The following is a 22,949-nucleotide window of genomic DNA, read 5'->3' as shown; positions in this document are numbered from 1 at the left end:
TCCTCTATCCTGGAAAGAGGGGAGAAAAAAGGCTGTATCTTGAAAGGCAATGGCAGAAAATATATAACCATAAAAGAAAAAGAAAATATGAATTTATAGAAACAAAATAAATCTATACAGGCAAAATATGGAAAAGTTGGTAATTTTTTCATTTTTTCACAACCCTGAGAAATGATACTTATGAATAGATTTTACCAATTAGTGTGGTTATTAAAGATATAAACTTTAATGATATATGAGAGTGTTAATTCAATGGAACTCTTCAGTACCATTGATTAACTAGCATATACAAGCCTTTTCAGCAATGTGGAGAATTCTCTTGATACGTCTCTTGTGTGTTCTTTCTGTGGTCTATACAAAACCTTGGCTAAGTTTGCACTTAATGAATTTCTAGTTTCTAAAGTCTCTAATTCCCACTCTTGCGCTAAGACACACTCTTCTCCTCAGTGCCCCAATCCAATTTAATTTCTATTCTGATCCTGTAGCCTAAAATAGATGGCAAAGGGAACATTAAAGTAGTAAAGAGATGAATCCATTGAAAAAGGAATAAAGAAAATTATGATGAGATCTCAGAGCAAAAAATGTGAAGAAGAAAATGAACAAAGTTTTTTTTTAAGCAAAGAATGAGGAAGCAAAATGTTGAACAAAATAGATAAACACAGTTCTGAAAATAGCAAATATTTTTTTAAAATACAGGATAACCAGGGGATGAGTTCAATCTCAGTAGCATAAGACATAGAGATTTCTAGATTTTAGAAGTACCTGAGGAACTGGATAAAGACAAAAGACAATTGACCTGATCTTTCTTTTAATGGAGGTGAGTCTACTATAAAGTCAAAGAGATGATATATACTCTCTGCAACAGAATAGCATGATATGTGAGCCCAGGTGGAGGTCTTTAGATCATTCCCAGAGTTTGGAGAGAACATAAGAATAGGAGAGAGAATAAAAAATCTTAGTTCTGTAAAAATTACAGTGCATATATATCCAGTATGTAAGTGCAGTCTTCCTAATATTCATGATCAGAAATGCTGTTTATTCCAAAGTTAATCACAATATACCTGTAAAACCCATTCTTATCTTAGCCAGCAGTTTCCTGCAAGGAACTTTGGGATGTAAACATCTAACACCATTCCTGTTGTTTAGGATTCTGACCACTGAGAGAGAGGTGATTATGGGGTAGGATATGAGGTAGACAGGAAGAGAAGTTGGCTAAAACACTGATAATAGGATCAGAGTCTGGAACAGAGATTAATATGGAATCATATTCTACTTACTACTTTCTTCTAAAATAAGTTTACTTGTTTCTACATGCAGCTACTGGACACAGCTTTTAAAAACAAGCAGCTTTTAATTATTGGAATCTAGAGAATGTGCTGGGAGTATATTTTAGAATAAAGATCTCTATTAGGTGGATAATATAATGATCCTCATGTGAGGACGTTTACTGGGAAACAGTGTTAGGTAATTGATTCTTCTTTTTCTCCTCCTCCTCCCCCCTCAGCCTCCTCATTCTTTTTCTTCGTCATCATATACTTAAGTTGATTTTAAACTAACATCTATTATCTTTCTCCATCTATGAAATTATTCTAAGATTTGAGGAATATTTTTTAAAAATGGGAGATACATATTTACATTAGTTACAATTTTGGAGAATACACAGGTGTTTGTCATTAAAAGGATTAGTTTATATCAAGTTGTCTTCCCCTATACTTAGAATAAGGATCTTAATCTTAAACATTACATAAATTGGAGAGATTTAATTAAAACTTGAAGAAATGTGTTACTGTTAATTGAATTCTTGATACAGTTACCTTTGCAAACCAATGTTAATGAAACTCCAGTTCAAAGTGGATGGGCTTGGGGAATTGAGATAGCTATTTATTTCCTTAACTGAGATGCCGTGATCATCTTCTCAGTAAAATAAAGAACCCAGTTAGGAGAGTTCTCATTTGTAGCTATTGATCAAGTTTACACAAACTGGAAGTATTTCTAAGCAAAACAAATCAGAGATTCAAAGTCCGGTAAACAAGGTCAGTGAGTGAGAGACAGAAATGCTTCTATGCGTTTTGAAAGACTTGCACCTGTGGAACAGAGCCAGGACTGGTCCGACCCCGAGCCAGGTTCCGCTCCGCCCCTTGCCTCGCTTGCTCTCCCTGCCCCCCACACGCTGACCCTCCCAGTTTGGCATCTCTCGGTATTAGCAAGCTATAAATTGCCCTAGAGCTTAGAGGCAATCAGGTCAGCACCGCCGTCACAGGGGAAAAGCTTCTTACTCCGGAGCAGAATCGTTCGGGGGAAAGAGAGGAAGGAGGGAGGGAACCCACGCCTTAGTCGTCACTGCGCTGGCAGGGGGTGGAGAGATGGGGGAGGCGGCTGGCAGAAACTGCATCCTCAACAACGTCGCCCTTGACCCAAGTCTACAAACTTAATGGTCGCCTCAGTGGAAACTCCCAGTGCACTCTCCGCTGCCTGACAGCCCCGGCTGCTGGGTGGAGTCGCGCTTCCCGGCCCCACCTATGGGAAGGAGCTTCCCCTGCATCTCCGATCCACCGCACCCTTTACGAAAAGTCTCCAGGTACCTAGCAAGGCTCAGATTTTTCTACCCCCGCTTCCACCCCTGAACCCACACGATAATATTACCAGCCTCCGACAGCCCAGAGGGCCACCTTCCTGTGTCAGTTTGAGGACACTTTTGCGGAATCCTTTCTTTTCCCCGCCCTGCTTTGCTTTCACAACTCCAGCGGGTCAAATGGCCAAAGACAAACTTCTGCCTCTCCTTCCCGGCTCCCACATTTTCAAAACCCCACAGCCTGCAAACCCACACACATCCGAACTCCAAGGGTGCTGTTGCAGTCCGGGCATGCTCAGTATCAGGGCAGGTTTTGATTGAAAGTAAAAAAAAAAAAAAAAGAAAGAAAGAAAGAAAGAAAGAAAGAAAAATCGCTTTGTATTATGCAGTCTCCCTCTCATGTGCTTACAGCTTGCTGCACAGGTCGCGGGGCATTCCTGCGACTACCCAGAGGGTTTATCTGGTGCCCTTGGTTACGTCTCCTTGGCGTCTGTACCCCTCGTAGTTCCCCCCATCCTCAACCCTTCTCAACCCCCCTCCTCGGGTCCCTGTCCGCTGTGGGGATGGAGAGACACTAACAGAACTGAGATGGGCGCTGTTGGCTGAGCGGATCCACCTATTATTAGTGCGCCAGGATTGGCTCCTCGGCGCAGCGTACCCCAGGTGGAACCAATCAGGCGGCCGGGGCTGGGAGCTGATGGGCGGCCGCCTCCTCACTGGAGGGATTCCTGGAGAAGCTGCAGTGTGGGGATGCTCTAGACCGAGTACTGCCCCCAGTGTCTTTCCACCTCTTCTTCCTGCAGCGGCGGCAGCAGCGCTTGGCAGCGGCAACTTGAGACTGCGCCCGGGGCAAGCCCCCCCCCCAGGGTGGTGCTCAACTGAGACGGGGGCTCAGTGCCCGAAGGGGTGTGTGTAGGGTGGGGGCGGCCGGCTGGGACCAGCTGGTGGCCCTGGAGAACCTCCCACACACCCACACCCACACACCCCTTTTGTGTTGCAGGCTGCCCCTCCAAGAGCAGAGGCAGCGAGAGGACGTGTGTGCACCGGTCCGCACGGGGAAGCAGTAGGGACGGAGCCCGGCACCACCTCCCGGTTCTCCCTCCAGGTAAGACAGCGGGACTGGCGGCACGGCAACCTCAGCGGTGCCTGTTTGCTTGCATCCGTCCATAAGATTTTGTTCTCGGTACACTTAGGTTTTGGCGGTGGGAGACTGAGACCTGGGCAGGGAGCCCCGGGTGGCCTATTGTGAGCGATGTAATGAGACCACATGTGCCTCTCCTGGAGAAGCACTTTGCACAGCGCCCGTGATTGAGAGCCTGGAGTTGATGATGTTGGTCGTCCCCCATCTTCTTCTTTCCCTCTTTCATTTCCTCTCCTCCGCCCCCCACCCCCAGTCTCTATCCTTCACCTCCCCCCACCCAACCCCTTTCAAATCTCTCATCGTCTCCCTCCTCCCATCCAAAGCACTCACAGGGTTTCTTTCTCCTCCTGGAAAGGATTGCCTTTTCTCAGAGGAGAGGGGGGTAGTGATGAAAGGAGAAAGATTTCTTTCTGCCCAGGGGAAAAAGAACAAGATAGAATGCAAGATAGAAAATTAGAGTACCAAAAGCAATTAAACTGAATAAAGGAAGTAGGCAAGCCACGCAGCCCTAGCTGCCAGAGAGGGGAAGCAAGTTTGACTTGATCTTCTGCTTGCAAGGGGCTGTGTCTCTCACTAGATTCCTTCAAATGGAACGAAAATAAACCACCGATCCAACCCACTTTCAATTGCTTAATTGCTGTTGCTTTTAAGTGCCCACCATCTGACTTTTCCTGGTTCCATCTGTCCTGCGGGGCTGACTATTTGGTCTTATCCATCACTGGTAATGTCTGAACTTGGAGAGGTTTCTCGAGTGGAGAAAAAATTTTAAAAACATTATTACTTTCCTGAGGTTCTTTGGCATGGCCTTTATGTTGAGGGGCAAAAAAAAAAAAAAAAAAAAGTAAAGTTTCAAAACATTTGTTAGTGACACCAGTATTATTAGGAGGCTTGGATTTCTACTTTGAGAAAGCTAATCTAGTTAGCTTTGTATACATAGTGATTTTGACTTTCTTGAATATTAAGCTTCTGAAATAATGCAAACATTTAACTTTTGTGTTAAAGCTGCATTTGCATATGAATTGTAATTTCATTCTACCTTTCTGCTGTTTGCATTTTGTTGCGCAGATATAGAATTCATGCCTTGCCTTATTTTCTTTTAATAAGTATATTTAATAGATGTAAACATGATGCTTATACAATTTCAGTACTCGATTTAGAAGGCGCCTGGAAGCTCAGTTGGCCAAGAGTCCTCTTGTACTGGAACAAAGTTTAGAAAGTAATGGTGGGAAGATAGTATCAAATTAAAAACTCTTGAAGGGGAAAATGCTTTTACTTTCATGTCTTATTATAATACAGAGAAAGGTATCAAAACAACTACGTGCCCTGGCTGCCTGCATGATAGGTCAAGTGAAAGGGACGTGTTGGACAGATCCTTGACAGCAGCCTCAGAAATTTCTAATTCCATCGTCAATGGTATAAGCTTTCCTTTCCTATTATTCAGCTAAGTGATGACCGTCAGATGGGAGGAGATAGAGAGAAGTGCTTAGCTGAATGTAATGGGAAAGCATCCCAAGTGGATCCTACATGAGTGCAGAGAAATCAGCAGATGTTAGTGTCCAGATAAATCTTTTCCTTTGATTTATCAGGGGAAACGCCAAGTCTTACATTTTTTTTTTCTACGTGTCCACTTCGGATAAGAAAAGGGAGCCTTCTTTCTCAACTCTGCCTGATCTTCCACACTAATCTATGTACCCCAGAAAGTATTTTTTTCACCACATATCTTCAGTGGACAAGTTTATACACTGACCGAAAGAAGAGCTGCTTTCATTTACCATCAACATAATATATGTTATTTTCTAAACCATTTTCCATTTGAGACACTTATCTTTCCTATCTAAGTAGAATTACCTCGAGTCACAAAAACAAGATCTTCTTTCTAGGCCTTTGACATTTAAATGCCTTTTTTTTTCTTTTTAATGTAGTATCTCTGTTGAAAGCTAAAACTTATTTTTAGAGGTGCCACCTTTTGGTTATAAGGACAAAAGGCCAATCGTTTAATTGCCTTATGTGTGTACAACTGAATTAACAAGTTTAGACATGAAAAGATGTAGAAAAAGGAAACCAACTGCTTTTCACTGCGAGCGAAAGATTTTACTTGCTTATTTCTCCACTGTCTTAGGAAGGGTAAAAGTTTGGTCTTGGTTTGTGACATTTATGTTCAGGACTCTTAACAAATGCTAATTATAACAATGACATGTAAAAGACATGCATGTGAGTATTGAGTTTTTCACATACAAAAAAATGAAGCCTTTATATACCGGAAGTCAGAACTAATTCCAATATATATTGAGTGGATTAAAGTGAGACTTTAAATGATATATTATGGGAAATTATTACCCTGTCCTTTCACAAAATGTTCTAGTGTAACAGTTTCATACAACCTTCATCTTTTCTCCTTTTAAAAGAATATCTTAGTAAATCTTATTAATGTTTTAGAGCAAATATGGTAATTAGACTTTAATGTATTTTTATCAGAACTAGAGGTTGCTACCCTACAGAGGAAATCCTAAAATGCTAATTTCATAAAATACCACATGATAGAAATGTTGTTACAGAGTAGTTTTGAACTTTATTTCATAATGGAGAATATTAGTTATTCTGTCTGGTCAAATTGTCAGAGAGTTCTAATTCAGAAATATGACAGTGGTTAGCATGGTATGTACAAGATTTGCACATTAGACTTGGTGCTAACTGAAAATAAAACTAGAATATAGTAGCTTCTCTTAATTGTACTTGCAAAATGAACTGGATGATTAATAAATAAAACACAGAATGTATTAGATCTAAAAGCTAACTCGAACTTCCTGTTTGCCTAATGACACCATGGACATAATATCAATTCATTCTTTTGAGTTCAGTATACTAAATCAATTTATGGTGAATTCCCAAAACAGATTTTTACAGTCATCTAATCTTAAAAAACTCACACTTAACACAGACAATTATGTGAGCATGAAATACTTATACCTCTTAGGATTTCCAGTTTGTGTAATAGCTAGGAAGAGATACCATTAACTCCAAATTGGAACATCGTTAATTCTTTTCCTAATGGTAGTGATTAAATGATTTGGGGAAGGGAAAGTAAAAGTAAACAGTTTGATTACATAATGGAGCAAATTTGGTCACTATCACAGAAAACCAAGACCAAGGTTAGACTTTCCGGCATTAGAATAACATAGGTGTGGGTTTTACAAGTGTTTTGCTAAAAACTAATGCTTTCTAAAATGAAATACCTGAAACACTTGTGATTTAAAATAATTTTTAATGATTTTCTTGTCATAAATACATCCGTATCAAAGGTTTAATATATGATATGCTTTCTAACTGAATTTGTTTGCCATCGAAATTGATCAAAGCTATTTAAATAGGGATAAAGTATATGGCAGTCTAAAAAATAATTTCAACTAGCATTTGAGGATATATATATATATACGTATGTGTGTATATATATGTATACGTGTGTACATATATATACATATTATGTAACGTTTTCTAAAAGGATTTGAGACTAATAGACAGTAGCATGTAATCTGCTGAAACGAGGGAGTACTCCTGTAAAAAGTACCATTTAAAGAAAGATGACAGTGTCTTGGGGATGCTTTTAATATTTCTTTGGTTGAAAAGACCAGGAGTACTCAGAGGCAAAATTAATGGGGGTCTAGATCTTTTCATTTATACAGCCCTTCTGTGGCTTAGGGAAGAAGTGATTTTTATATGAATCATGTATTTTTTAAGAAAAAAACCCCTCCCAGTGCAAGATGCACTTTTATATACAGGTAACAAACTGAAATCGCATTTTTACATGATTTGGACATAACAGGGCATTAACGTTTCTATCTTTCTAAGATTTCTTCAGGGTTTTTTTCAACATTTGCATAAAGATAAACTTTTTCTTAATCTTTTACATAATCGACATGATTATCATCGCTCTTTCAGGTAAGGGGGTTTAGATTGGTATCTTAAATAATTCCTTTAGGAGGGATCAACATTTTTCCTGATAGTTTTATAAATTTGATTCAAATCTCTCCAGTCAGTGTGGCCATTTTTTTAAAGCAGGAAGGAATTTAACCTTTCCAATCTGAAGAAAACAGTGTTTTTCCTTTAGCTTCTCTGTCATTTTAGGAGAGTTCTTGAAGAGCCACTTTTATACTGACTATAAGATGAACTGTGCTAGCAGGACGTATGAACATCGTTCTACTCATTCATACGTGTTAGTATAAAAGAAACGTATTTTAAGTAATATTGCAAGTATAGTCATGCTCTCTATTGGAAATAAGAGAGCACCCAGTCCTTTCTTGCTATATATGAATAAAACTTCAACCTTTGCTATATTGTTTAAAAAAGAAAAGCTCTTATTTTAAAGCGTACAACGCGAAATTATTGCTATGTTATAGAAGGAGTAAGCACCGGAGATGTTATTTCCGCAGTTTAAAAAATAATTATAGAGGTCCTATTGCAAAGAAGCCTCCTTTTAAAATATCCACTTTCTAAATCTAAAAACAATATTTAAGAGAGTTCTAAAACAAACTGACAAACTGAAACCTAGGTTAGCATAACAATAGCACATTTATGACTGTGTTAGAAGTATTCTGCTGTCTTTGAAAAATGCAAAGCAGATTAAAAAATGTTTCTGTAATTTCTATAATTGTATTTAGTTAAACCACAACTTCTAGTTGTTTAGAACTAATTCTGATTCTCTTTGGGTTTGTTTTGTCTCTACAAATACACTCAGTGCTTGGAAGGGATGTGGCACACTGGTTTCCATAACTTACCAGTAATGTAAATGAGAGGAGGTCAGAGTTCATCATTTTGGGTTACTGCTATTGTGGAGATAAAAAGAAAAGATACCGATCGTTCCTATACTGGTCTCACATGTAGTATGTTGAACATATTTGTTATACACATAGGGAGTCATTTTGTTGAAGAGGAGCTCTGAAAAATTGGAAAGGTTATGAAGATAATAAACGCCTTCTATATTTTAGCTGTCTGTACAAAATGGGAGCTGGAAATTTTCCATGTAGATTGAGAATGGCCTTTCTCAGCTAGTATGAGAATCTGGTGAAATAATGTGGTTTCTGAAATAATTTGCTTAAAATACCATTTCCTAGCAGCCCTGTCAGACAACATTTCGTTGGAAATACTGGATTACAACCCCCCTACAGCAGCCCTCAAAACTGCACCTAAGACAGTTAGCTAAGTGCCTCAGTCAAGAAGGAATTTTGGTCGAAATAGCCATTTAATCAAATCCAGCTGTGGTTGGTACTGAACCTTGGTCTTGCCTCTTCCCATTAAACCTGTTGTTTCTCTATTTGCTCAATGTAGTTTTGCTTATAATTAAAAAAAGTTAAGTGTTTCCTGCAATAGATGAATGTTTTCCTTTTCCTTCTAAATCCTTCACCTAGCTAATCAAGGATAAGATGCACATAGGCACTTAAACACAAATAGAATCGGAGCGTTACTTAAATATGAAAACTTCTGATGCTGCAGTTGTTTAAATGAGACTATCTCTTGTCCTCCTCCTACACCCTCCCAGACTACAGCCAACTTTTCTGTCGCAAGCAAATGAAGAGGAGAGCAGGCAAACCCACCTCACACCTCTGGGCACAGTTCCTTGGGTGTGGCCTCCAGGGGACAGCCTCCTGTTTTGACCTGAGGCCCATCTCCCTTCCGGGCCAGTCTCCTTGTATATCAGCCCAGGCCCTACTCTAGCTCAAAGCAGATAACTGAATTTAGGAATTGCTACTTTGAGATTTATTGGCATATTTTCGTCAACGTGAAGGCATAAGCACACAGAAATACTCAGACAGAACATACTCAGCTGGAACAAACTTTGTGTTAACACTCTTCAAATGTGATGTTGAATCTTATATAAGATTTAGATAATTGATAAAATAGTTTTTCTTTCATGGAATTTCTTTTGATTACTCACAAGTGATCCAAGCAAAAGGTGAGATTGTTAAACCATGAATCCGTATAACTTTTTAACTTATTAGCACCAGTGGACAAAACTGAGATAATTATTTAAAATAATTTCGAATACTTCGCTTGGCTTTAATACTTCCAAGATCCACCTGTGTCTTGTTATGGAGACCCTTAAACATTTACATACCTCATCGTGCTCATCACAGATAATTGAGAACTGGTTTGTACATCTACAGAATCTCTGGATATTATTGTGAAGCGTCACATAGGGTTGCTTTTAGGAGGGATTATTACTCATCTTTTTTCAGGCATAATTTTATGTGAATGTAACTAAGTGTAAACAACAATATAGCATCACAGCAGCAGACTACACGCACTAAAATGTCAATTTGGAATTGTTTGCTCTTTCCTTGCGAAGGAGAAAGAGTCGATTAAGTATATTCTTTCCTGGTGATATTCTGCCCCCCAGCATTCTATGTATTATAAACAGCGAATAGGTCCTTATTCTCCACCTATGAAATATGGAAGCTGCTTATTTTTGTGGAGAAAGTCATTAACAAATTTTTTTTAGACAAATGACTTAATGGCTTTTGAAACAAGGACCAATGATATAACACAGGTTACTAAGGCCTAGCTAAGCTCCTCTAGCAAGCAGGCTCTGCGTTAGCAAGATTATTAAGAAAAGTTGACACGGTTTCTCAGGAGAAAGGCAAGGTAGCAAAGCTCTGAATCTCTGTCTGACTTGGAGTGTCTGCCAGATCCTTGTTTACAAGGCTGGCTTTCTGCCTAATCCCTAGCATTTTTATCAGATTTGAGGAATGAATAAGGTGAACCATTGGGCCTTAGAGCATATTTCTAGAGCACTAGCGTCTTTTTATAAATAGAATAACATCACTATCCTGTTTTAGCCAATGTTCAGAATCCAAGGCCACTAAAAGTTTTATATATAAATATCTATAAACCAGACCATTATATGCCTAAAAATGCTTGAGTTTTATCTGTCTGTGTACAGGAAATTCTTATGTTGAAAGCTTAGCTAACAACATGACTGTACAAGTAATTTACCTATTTTTCGTGTTTTTATTATAGTATTAAATTTAAAATGCCAAACAATCACCTTGAGATATAGTTGAGTTTAATAATTCAAGAAAGTGCCATTTCAACAAAAAGCCAACATATTCCTAAATTCTCCAACACCACCCTGCTTTTAAATTGTGGGAGGAAAAAAGTACTTCATATGCAAGTTTCCAGTTTTGTTTCGTTTTTTTCCTGTGGAATCATGGATACTTTGGGGACCTTTCCTAGATACCACAAAATGAATATTAATGATAGGAGAGAGCCGTCTCCTTCAGGACAGAGTGGAGTAGACAAGTTGTTAGCCTTTGAGAATCTGTTTCATCATTTAGATATTGAACACATAGCAACAGTTTGATTTCTCTGACTTCTGGACTTTTGGACCCGTATGTCTTGGAGCGTGTTACTACTCACTGCCAGAGTAGAAGAGATTTGTTCAGCTCTCCAGCTAAGAGCGTGATATAGCAATTCTCTTGCATTCTCTTCCTTCCCCACCATTTTGTTCCTTTCTCATCTCTTTTTTTCTGCCTTCTTCTTCCTTCCTTCTTTTTTTTCTTTCTTATTCATCTCCTAACGAATCATCTTCCCCTAGAATCACTGGGAGCTTGGTACTCTAGGCCCCATACTAATCTCCACATGCTGAATTTATTTTTTTGTCAATAACCAAGAAATTCACTCTTAGTTTGTATACATTTCAGGTTAGTTTCACAAAAGGTTTGTATAGATAAATAAGGGAGCATCCTCTTAATTTGTTTAAGTAGTTGGCACACTTAAATGGAATGTGCCATGATTTGAATGTTTTTAAGGACTTACATGTAAAGACTAGCCCACTGGTAATTTTTAGAACAAAATTGATTGAAGAGAGATAAAACAATAATGTTTAAAATTCCAAACAGCATGTACTTTCAGGCACCTTTTTTCCTCTGTTTTGTTCTTCCAGTGGTAACTTTTACATCATTGTTTTCACAACAGTTGTATCTCACTGTATTTAAAAAATATTATGTTGCCTTATTTGATTTTGATAATGGAGTCTCCATTTTACAGATGCAATAAAGGAGACTCAGAAGTTAAGTCACCTGGCTGTAATTACACACTTAGGAAGCCTTTTATAATTTTCACCTGCTGAATCATACTGCCTCAGCAGTTAATCAAGAAAAAAATCAAGTATATTTTTAAACTTCCTCGCTATATAAGAACTAGTTTGCTATTTCTTATCAAAAATAAAAACAAAAATCTAACATCTTCACTGAATATTGGATATACAGTTGTTATTCTTCCCATTGAAAAGAGAAGGACAATTTAATATACTGTCATTACTTCTGTGACTCTAACTTTGGAACAAATTGTATTTTAAAATTATTCACCGAACAGTTCTCTAATCCATAAGACAATTCACCAATCCTGAGTCACTAGGCTCAGTTGGCCTTTAGTCATTGCTGTATCACTGTGGTATTAGATGTTACCTCATTTGTTTCCTTATTTGGAAACTACAGAGTCATAAGCCACTTCCTAGAGTACCCAGAGATGTGATGAGAAAATGAATGTTGTAGCCTTACTAGAAGCTTTCCAACCTCATCTCTCATTATTTTTCTCATTGGTACTTACACATAAAACTTCTCACTGTTTCCAGAACCTGACGTTAATGGAAGTTGTTGAATCTACTGGTGCTTCTTCTCTCCTATTTCAAGATAGAAAGGGCTAAGCAGGGAACATACTCAAGCCCCAATTATTATCCAGCCCTAATGTGAAATCCATCAATTGGCAATTCTTTATGTTAAGAATCAAACACATTTGGAAATGATTGCCAATAGGTATACACATTGCAATGTGGATTATCATAATTGACTTTCTAGCTGATCTGATAGAAGGAAACAGAAGTTTTAATTGGAAAAGGCTTATAGAAAGAATGCAAGATTAATCGGAAAAGAAGACAGGTATTTATGGGGATTTTTGGACAAACACAAGTTAATCATATTCTCTTGTTCTTACTACGATTCCATTTAATATTCCCAAGAATTTTTTGAGACTGGTACTAATTTTTCTATAATTTTTAGATGAGAAAAATGCGGAAAAGTAACTTGCCAAGGTCATACAACTCTTATGTAGAGGGAATTGGATTCAAACCCAAGCAGTCTATTTCTAGAGCCAACACTCAACCATAAGAAGTCATAAACACTAAACTCCTCAGTGGTAGAAGATGCAGAACAGTTGGAAGCAAACAGATAGAAGTGATCAAAAGAAATTGAAGAGTCATAAGCAAACTGTACTTCATAGTTTGAGTCAATATGACCGTCATGGCAATGTGCTAAAAGATTGAAACTTGAGTCTCATAGCTCTGGGTGTAAAGACCTACTCTGGCATGGTGAGCTTCAGTAATATATTTCACTACTAAAAGCTTCATTTCACCAGGAATGGAAACGTAATAATGTTTGCAAATTGTCTGGTACTCTGTTAATAAATGGCAGATCTGACCACTCTTGCCCCCCCTTTTTTTTTTATTAGTCAGGAACTCTTTCACTTTCAAAAATGCCACCTAACTCAAAATGGTTTAGAGAGAAAAGGGATTTTAGAGCTCATGTTACCATAAAATCCAGGAATATTCTGGATTTCATCATAGCTGGAAATAGGAAATCAAGCTATATGATCAAGACCAGGCCTATCGCCCCCCACCCTCCCACCCATCCCTACCTCCTTAATTTTACTTTTCCCTGCCATTGCTTTATTTAGAATCAGGCTCTTTCTTTACAGTGGTAAGAATGTTCCCAGGGAACAGGCTTACATAAGAAATCTCCATGTAAAGAGAGCATCTTTTCTTCCAAAAATTTCTAGGATAATCTTGACTGGAACAACTTGAGTCACTTGCCCCAGACTCATCACTATGGTGAAGGCTGTGAAATATCATATTTTTCTAAGCTGAGCCTTGTGTCATCCCTGGATTTGCGAGCTGTACAAAGCATCACTCAGCTACATAGAAGGAGAGTTCTGCTGTTAAAAGAAGGGAAATGATTAGATTTAGAGCAGGCAAAACAACAAATGCCTAGCTCATAAGGTATGGGCACTGACCGGTCGAGAGGATGCCTGCTGGCATTAATGCTGGAGCAGGCCCCTGGAGGGCCCTTATTTTTCCTGGCACTAACCCCTTAGTTGATGGGGTAAGATCCAGGGAATTCTAGGGGAAGGTCCATAGTAGTTGAGGATGTAGAAAGGAGTGGCCCTGAGAAGGCTTGAAGCAATGTCATTGACAAACAGGTGTGGATGCAGTCAATAATTAAACAACTATAGACTATGACTATAGAAGTGTGAAAAGGCTGCCTATCAGGGGCTGAGGGCTGAGTTGAGTGTCATTTAACTCCAGTTGGGTCGTTGCCTTATTGCTTTGGCCTCCTCTTTTTTAATGCAGTGGGAAAATCCTTATAGGATTTGAGAATTCTTAGATTCAGAGCTCAGTAGGTCTGAGAACTGCCAACTAAAGATATGTACAAGGCCACCTGTGTATATGTCAATACCTTACATTTTTGTTGGTTTTGAGTAAGGCTGGTTATTTTCAGGAGTTTATAGAGTTTTATTTTATGATTACCCTAACTACCTATGTATTGCTACAGATACAATAAAATAAATTTGCACAAAAACACTATACATTTTTCCTTGCTATACCCCAAACTGAAAGGGAATTATTTAGGAATAATGCACTTCCTCCGTAAGCACCAGGGCGTGCCTGTTATATGCCAGGTGCTATTTTAGTGCTGGGAATATAGAAGCAAATGTAGTAGATAAGTTCCTTGCTTTTAGGAAGCTGGCATTCTAGGGAAGGAGACAAAATAGTTAAAAATAACAACAAAAGATAACTAAGGTAGTTTTCAAATAGTGAGAAATGCTACTACATAATAAAACAACCTAATAAAACAGTAAAATCAAGGACTCTGGTCAACCAAAGCTATGTAAGTTAAGGCATGAAAGGACAAGGATCCGGCTATGTAAACATCAGGGGAAGAGCACAGTAGACAGCAGAAATCCTAAGTGCAGAAGCTTGGCAGTGGGGGTGAGTTTGTTCTACTTACAGAAGAGAAAAAAGCAAATGTAGCTGAAGTTGTAAAGGTGCTGGCTTCATGAGTGTAACCCTGCGGTAATATTTTAACTAAAAGCAAACTACAAACATTATTAAGGAAATTTTCCAAACAAGACGATCACGTCACCTCAACATTATTTAAATATGTGTAGTATCTTATTTCTGTGTAATACATTTCCAGTCTATGTAATCATGCTTACACATTTTATGATTACAGTCATGGAATACATACTATTTCCACCCTGACTTTCAAAATGCACTCTCAGGTGATTTACAGGCATATATTTTTATCTTCCATTTTCTCTAGAAAGGTAACTTCTTTTCTTTTATGACATAGATTCCTTAGACACTTTCCGTATATCTTTTGTTAAATCTTAATAACCTTTCTCCTTTGCCCTCAGTTCTAAGGGAATTGAACACACAGCCTACCCTCAATTTTATTGTTTCTCAAAATTTAAGTGAACACCCTGGTTTTTTATCACAATAATGTTTTTTTCCCTCAATTTAATTTCCTTTTGAGTATATGTTTGATTATATCCAACAAAATTCAAATTTAGATTTTGAAACAAAAGTAAATAAACACTGAAAGCATAATGAAACAAATCATTTTGTGTCGATTATCATTTAGACAGCACAGGTCTCAGAGCATTAACCGGAAATGATTTTTCCTCTATCTGGTTTCATATCCTGGTTTCAAGAACTCAGTAACCCAAGTCTACCTAGGTCACTCTGTGATAGTAAACTAGGTGCTCACAGAGGCATATTAACATTGCGAGTGGTACTGCAGTACCACTCCCTATGCTGCAGCAGTAATGAAGTAATAATTACAGTGTCAATCTTAAATGGCCCTCTTTTTTCCCCTAAGACTCCTATAGACATTATATGCTGATAATAACATATTTTGTAAAGGGAGTATTCTTTGCTGAGTTCACACAAAATCATCTAGATGTGAATATAGCAAGAGTGTTATAATGGACCATTTTTGTCAGTAAGTGATAAACTTTTCCTTATCTGTGGAAATCAGGCTCTTTTGTATCCTAAATATCTTATGTTTTTCTACATCTGTATATATATATATATATATATATATATATATATATATATATATATACTTGCATATGTAGTATATTTGGATTTTTTAACTATGTGATCACTCCACTAAGTGCAAGTTTTTCAGGATTTTGCAGTGATGTGTGTATATATATTTTTTATCATCTTTTGACTCTGCAGTGCCTGACAAACATTAGGAAGAGAGCATTCCATAGAATGTTTATTGACAGAGTGAATGAATCCACTAAATCTATATTTTCTAATGTTTTTGAATGACATCCAAACACAGTATGCTTTCAAACACACATACACACTATATGAACAAAAGTTCTATGAAGTATTTCTTACTGGTGTTGTATTCTGATACCTCCTTTTCAATTCTCTTTTTTACCTAATTCATTAAAAAAAATACTGGTCATGACCAACAAAGTTAATGTAATAGCATACCAATGGATAACAATCTGTAGTTTTAAAAACAGTTTCCTAAAAAAGTATTATCAATTTCAAAAAAGTATAGTATATTTAAGATCCCATTAAGCATATATAAGTATATAATGGATATACAGGAACTTGCAGTGGCTTATTTGGAACATGAAGTATCATCACACTGTAAATGGATGACAAGTTAATAGAATTCCCAGACCAAGATGCTCTTGCTGTATTCACATACAGGTGATTTTGTGTGAACTTACACTGTATTTTTTTTAAACCCACAATGAATCTGGCACCAGTGCTGTTACTGGTCATTCTCAACCAAGCAGATTTATGTTGGTCTGCTACCTTCTGAGGAATTCAGTTAATAGCCATTAGTTAAAATAAACTTTTTTACAGACTAGAGGAAAATACAGAGATGTGATAGGAGATTATTTCTGTTTCTTCAAAGTCGTGAATACAGAACTAGCCTATGGAACCAACAGATGATGAAGACTAAGCATAAATATTTAGAGTTTTGTATTCAAATATAAAAACAAGCAAATAATATAAAAACTCTCAATCTGTCACTAAGTGTATGATATGGTGATTTTACAATATGATCTCCCTGATACCCTTCTGTGCTAACCGGAGAGGATCTGTAATTGATCATGATATATCTCTGCAAGGTAATAGACATTCAAGTGGCTCAGCACAGTAATGCTTCTTTGGCTTTCCTACTATCCATGTGAGTTTTCTCATGATAGGGGATGAGGTGGAGATTATGTCCTCAATCTTTCAGTCATTCATCAAGCTGCTCAAAAATATTTAAGAGTACCAACTCTCAGGCACTGTCAACCACTTATAGAAGAGTGTAGTTCAGTTAAGAGAGACATCATAAGCAAGTAGTGATAATATATTCAGATGTGAGCTGTGAAATAATCAGTATAGGGTAGGAAATGCTATGGTACCAAACAATAGGAAAACCTCAGTGGCCTAAACATCTAAGCCTTATTTCTTGCTTAGACTATGTAACCATTATGGAAAAGTATGTGTGTATTTCGGGGGAAGGTTGGCAGAAGACCCTCTGATTTGAAGTCATTCAGGGACCCAGAATGTTGAGAGCTTCAATGACTTAGAATACTGTCATCTCCACATAACGGCATTAATGAGACAATGACATTAAGGATTCATTGCAGTTGGGAGGGAAGCGCTGGACAGTTTCTCACCATCCAGTGAGAAAATTAACTACTTTGACCCTATAAGAGGCATATACAATTTCTGGTCACAGACCATTTGCTAGATCCAGTCAACGTGGCCTGTAACTACAAGGGCATCGGAAGTATAACACCCTCCACCCCAACTTGGGCCTTGAAAGGAGAGGATATTGCCAAGTTCTTGAAGCCTCTTTTATTAGCTGCAACAGAAAAGTGAAAGCTTTTTGAAAGCACATGAGAGTGAATGATCAGTTAGTCAAGACAGCTACGGCTTCACAGGGGAGGTGATGCACGGGCTGCACTCTGAGACCTTTCTGTTGTCATGAAAGAAGCTTAGTTCATTCTTTAATGAAATCTTCTCTCTCTCTCTCTTTTTTTTTTAACCTGAATCTCAAACACGGGATATGTATTTTATTAAGAATGCCAGCACTCCTGGTAAATTTGGTGGATGAACTAAGTCAGTTCTGTCGTACTAGGAGTGCTGACATATAGTACAACTGTCAATTTAACAAATCTATTTGGATGTCTCAAAGGCACCTCGTATTTACCACGGAAAAACTGAACTTTCAGTGTCTTTGATCCTAATGAATGATTCCATCATCCATCTAGTTGTGTTATCTAGAAACCTGGGAGTCATCTTTGTTTTCATGTCTCTCATTCTTAACCCCAAGTCTAAAATATATGATATCTTTATTATTTTTAGTTTATAAATATCTTTTAAATCTCATTATTTTTCTTTATCTCCATTGCCACACCATAATCAAACCAACCTTGCCTTCTCAATTCTACTATTCTTACTTTGACTTTCAAGTGCATGCATTATCTGGCACCTCCTACTCACCAGCCTAATTTCTCATATTGTTTCTCTCATTCTCATGCTCAGGTCACATTGGCCTTCTGTCAAGTTTTAATATTCCAAACTCCTTCCTGCTTCAGGGCCCTAGTACGTGCTACTCCCTATGCTTGGGTTACTGTGGACTGTATTTACTATTGGCAGACACTAATGATGTAAACTCAGCAATAAAGTATGGCCAGCTTTTTAAAAATAAATGTTTATTCTTTTTTTTTTTTTTTTTTTTTTTTGCGGTACGCGGGCCTCTCACTGCTGTGGCCCCTACCGTTGCGGAGCACAGGCTCCGGACGCGCAGGTCCAGCGGCCATGGCTCACGGGCCCACCCGCTCCGCGGCATGTGGGATCCTCCCGGACTGGGGCACGAACCCGCGTCCCCTGCATCGGCAGGCGGACTCTCAACCACTGCGCCACCAGGGAAGCCCATGTTTATTCTTTATATACAAGAGTAAATGTTCAGTTTTTCCATATTATGAGTATGAATATGTCACTTTTCAAAATTACTGCAGAATTGTCAAGAATTGGCAATCACCGTGTGGTAGAAAGGGATTTGAACAGTAATTGAAACTTTTTTATGGTTTGGGAAACCCTGAGCATAAGTTTGAAGATGTTGAATAGTTAGCTGCTTTTAAAGAAGAAATGTATTTATAAATTCAAATCTTACAGGTGAGGATACTGATGAAACGAAATTTAATTGAAGGAAATCTTCAGTAGGATATAGAACAGTGCTTTAAATATATATTGCTAAAATTTTAACCTTAGGATTTTTTCCAATTATTTTGAGAACATGTTTCTTCCAAATCATGCCATCATAGAGATTTTTTCTTGTTTGTTTCTTTTCTTTGTAATGGGAACACTCTGATCTTACATCCTCTGGGTGCGAAAACACACTTTCAGAAAATACTTGAAAAAATGCAGTGAAAAATAAATCTAGCTAAAGATAAAATAGCGAGACTTATAAAGAAATACAGGCTGATGTGATGCTTTAAAATCTCTGATTACTGAGATTACTCTGATTACTGAGACTGAAAAATCTCTGAGATTGACTGTGTTAAGAAATCTCTTATATTTATGTGTATATTTCTATACTTTAGTTCAAATAGTAATTCATTGTTATAAAATTATAGCAATGAAGATTAATGTTTATCATATTGTTTCCAATTATATCTTCAATGTCAACTGACCTAGCAGTGCTTAGCACTTTACTAACTAGGAACTTAAAAATCTTTGGTGGACATGGCTGGATGAATCATCCTTGTTGATTTTTTTTTTTTTTTTTTTTTGCGGTACGTGGGCCTCCCACTGTTGTGGCCTCTCTTGTTGATGTTTTATTCATTTGTTTCTCACACGTTTCTATTTTTCTTCAAACTTAATGTTTAGCCTTGGTAATGAATCTTCATGAACTGGAATTAGTTATAGTTGACTCATTTCATCCAAGGTGAAATATGACTTACTTTCTTTAATCAGCCTTTACTTCTCTAGAATAAATCATCCCAGTAGCTCACTAATAAGTTGCAAATGAATGTGTGCTAATTTAAATGTATAGATAATTAAGAGTAAAAACATATAATAATTTATTCCAGTTCCACTTTAATGGGGCCACTATTTTGGATTATTTGGGTCAATGCTAACTATCTTTGAAATAGATAATCAATCTTTTGCTTTACTTTTTCCCTTTCATCTCTTCTCCACCTTTTCTTCCTTCTCTGTTTTTAACCATTTCCTCAATTTTATCATAAATATCCTTTGCATTCAAAGTACAGAAGAATTCTGTTACTAAGCAAAAAAAAAATATTCTTTCTGTATGGATTTTAAATATATGTTTAATATTCTACATTGGAAACTGGTGTTTTTTAGAAAATTATGGTTTATTGCTAGTAAAGAGCAATGTTTTTAAAGAAATATTTTAACTAATTTTTTTTTAATTGAAGTATGGTTGATTTACAATGTTGTGTTAGTTTCTGGTATACAAAAACAAAGTGATTTAGTTATATATACATATTTCTTTTTCATATTATTTTCCATTATGGTTTATTACAGGATGTTGAATATAGTTCCCTGTGCTATACAGTAGGACCTTGTTGTTTATCTATTTTATATATAGTATTAACTTGATTTTTAAATGAAAAAGTATTCCCTAAAAATATTTATAATATTAAAATAATCCAAAAATATGTGAATTGAAAAGTAAATCTTCTTTCAAACCACTTGTTGTCTTCCCAAAGGCAACCATTGTTAATAACCTCTTATATCCCCTAGCAGAAATATTATCTCTGTATGCAACCATTCATCACATTTAAAACTAATGTTCCATTATATACACAATGCTCTGTACATTTTAAGTTATACAGTTTTATTTATGTTGGATAATATTTTATTTCATACAAACTACAATTATTTCATAATGTACATAATATATTTTACATGTTAGTAAGAGTTATAGCTAACACTTTTGGTTAATGTAACATGAACTAATTCTATAAAATATGTTAATTGCAAGTGATTCAGTTTAACTTTAAGCTAAATCAGTTTTATAATTTTAAGTATTTTCTCGTATAATTTGTGATTGTGACAATTCACATTAGATATATTAAATGATTTTATAGATTTGATCATATTTAAGGATTTTTATAAAGTTTTACTTTTCTCATATTGCAAAGTATCTGTCAACAGATATTATAATATCTTGTTTAAAATGAGTAATTATCATTAGAGAGCATAATCTTCTGTAGTATTTTTAATGTTCAGACACTTATAAATAACATTTTATAATCACGTTTATTATGTCTTTGTTTGGGGGCTGCAATATGTTAATCTTAAGGATTTTAAAATATTTCAAAATGTAAAACATTAAGAATGATCTTGCCTGTTTTGGGTGCATGACAAGTACTTTACAACAGAAAGGATATGGAAAATATTTGAAGGAATATGAAGTTTTTAGGGGTCTTTACAGAATATGTTGATTTAATAATAGTAGCTTACATGTAGAGAGCTTTAATTACATGCCAGTTGCTATTCTAAGTATTTACTCATTTAATACTACTTCAAACTCTTTGTGAGGTGTGTACCAATATTATGACCATTTTGGAAATGAGAAAGCTAAGGGTCAGAGAAATGATGCTATCTGCTTACACTCACATAGCTGTTAGGTGTTATAGCTGGGACTCAGTTTCATGAGGGTGAGGGGAGGGTGGCTTTAAAGCCAATAGAATCTAGATTATTTATTCTTTCATTAATTGAAAAACCTCTGAGCATTAGTTCAAAATTATTCAGTATCAATAACTTTCAGCCCTCCAAGAGCTTATCTTTTGGGGGGGTAGAAAAGAAGTTAAGTGGAGAAAAGAAAGAAAGGAGAAAGGAGAGAGGGAGGGAGGAAGGAAGAGAGGGATTTGTTGGTCGTATGTTTTATCTTGGTAAGTACTATCAAAATAGTCAAGATAAAAAAACAAGTAGAGAGAGCAGAGAGTGCCAGGTTGTGGTGGGTGGGGGAAAATGAAGGCAGAATGCATTTTTAAATAGGGTCCTCAGTGAAGGTCATAATTGAGCACAGATCTGAAGGAGGTGAGGAATTAAGCTTTGGTAAGAGGTGGGACCATGCCTGGTGATTCAAGGAAAGAAAAGGAGGCAATTGTGGTCCAGGTGAAACAGGCTGAGAAAGCACCAAAAGATTATTTCAGAGAGGTAACATGAGGGAAGATGGTGTAGAGCGCTGTGTCAACTTTGGCTTTTATGCTGAATGAGATGGAAAAACCATTGGAAGGTTTTGAGCATAAGGGTAACATGTTCCAACTTAGATTTTTAATGATCATTTTGAATAGAATGTTTTTGCTAGAATAGACTGAGTGGGTTAAGGGTGGAAGCAAGGGGAAAATATGCTCTTTGTAGGTTTATATTTGAAATGAAATTGCCTGCACCTTCTCTCTCTGTTTCCTAGATTTTGTGGCCTTTAAGTACATTAAGAGAGCAGTGGAAAGCTCAGGAATACGTTACCACAGAATGTTTACGAAAGCAATGGGTTTAATTTCCATCATAGAAGGTTATCATAACACCGTTTTTTTGTTTGTTTGTGGGTTTGTTTGTTTGTTTGAACATTTTATACATGCATTTCCCAGCCATCTTTATTTTGAGGCAAGCAGATAAAAGTTGGTCTAACTTCAAGGCATCTGGGAAAGTGGCAGAGATCTTTTTTTATTCTTTCTATGCTTGAAAGACTTACTAATGCACTCTCAAACATTAGAGGAAGAGAAGCATTAAGGGTTCATGAATATAGAGTGAGTGCAATGAGTTCTAAAAGCCATCTTCCGTAAGATACCTGGATTGGCATTGCTTTTGAAGAAAATTTTTTCTAGACAGAATGCTTTTGCTTTTCAATATTTTACATTTAATTTCATTTTAAACAAAAATAAATCAATATCAACATTCCAAATGATACCCACCCTACTGAAGGCCGATTTTGAGACTTAGAAGACATTTGATATAATTCTCTAAAATTAGCCATCATCCAAATAGTGCTTATCATAGTCAAATTTGTAGCAACAAATTCAGAATTAAAAGATATTTATAACCCTTATAGCTGAGATGATCTGTGTTTTAGTCAGTACATACTCCTGATGTTTCAGTACACCATCAGCAAATATTTTTCCTTT

The 22,949-nt window shown here is 36.8% G+C and overlaps 1 long non-coding RNA gene across 1 annotated transcript in view; it reads left to right on the top strand.

Annotated features, from left to right (window-relative positions):
- Positions 1-3,412: 3,412 nt before the first annotated feature.
- Positions 3,413-22,949, top strand: part of LOC308625516 — a 111,337-nt gene continuing 91,800 nt past the window's right edge. Inside the window, exons 1-2 of the long non-coding RNA XR_014017109.1 lie at positions 3,413-3,478; positions 3,573-3,677. This is a non-coding gene — a long non-coding RNA (uncharacterized lncRNA). The remainder of the gene's footprint in view (positions 3,479-3,572; positions 3,678-22,949) is intronic.

This window comes from Mesoplodon bidens, assembly GCF_964165515.1.
Source record: "Mesoplodon bidens genome assembly, chromosome: 11".
NCBI lineage: Eukaryota > Metazoa > Chordata > Mammalia > Artiodactyla > Ziphiidae > Mesoplodon > Mesoplodon bidens.
This window is presented reverse-complemented; position numbering and strand designations above follow the sequence as displayed.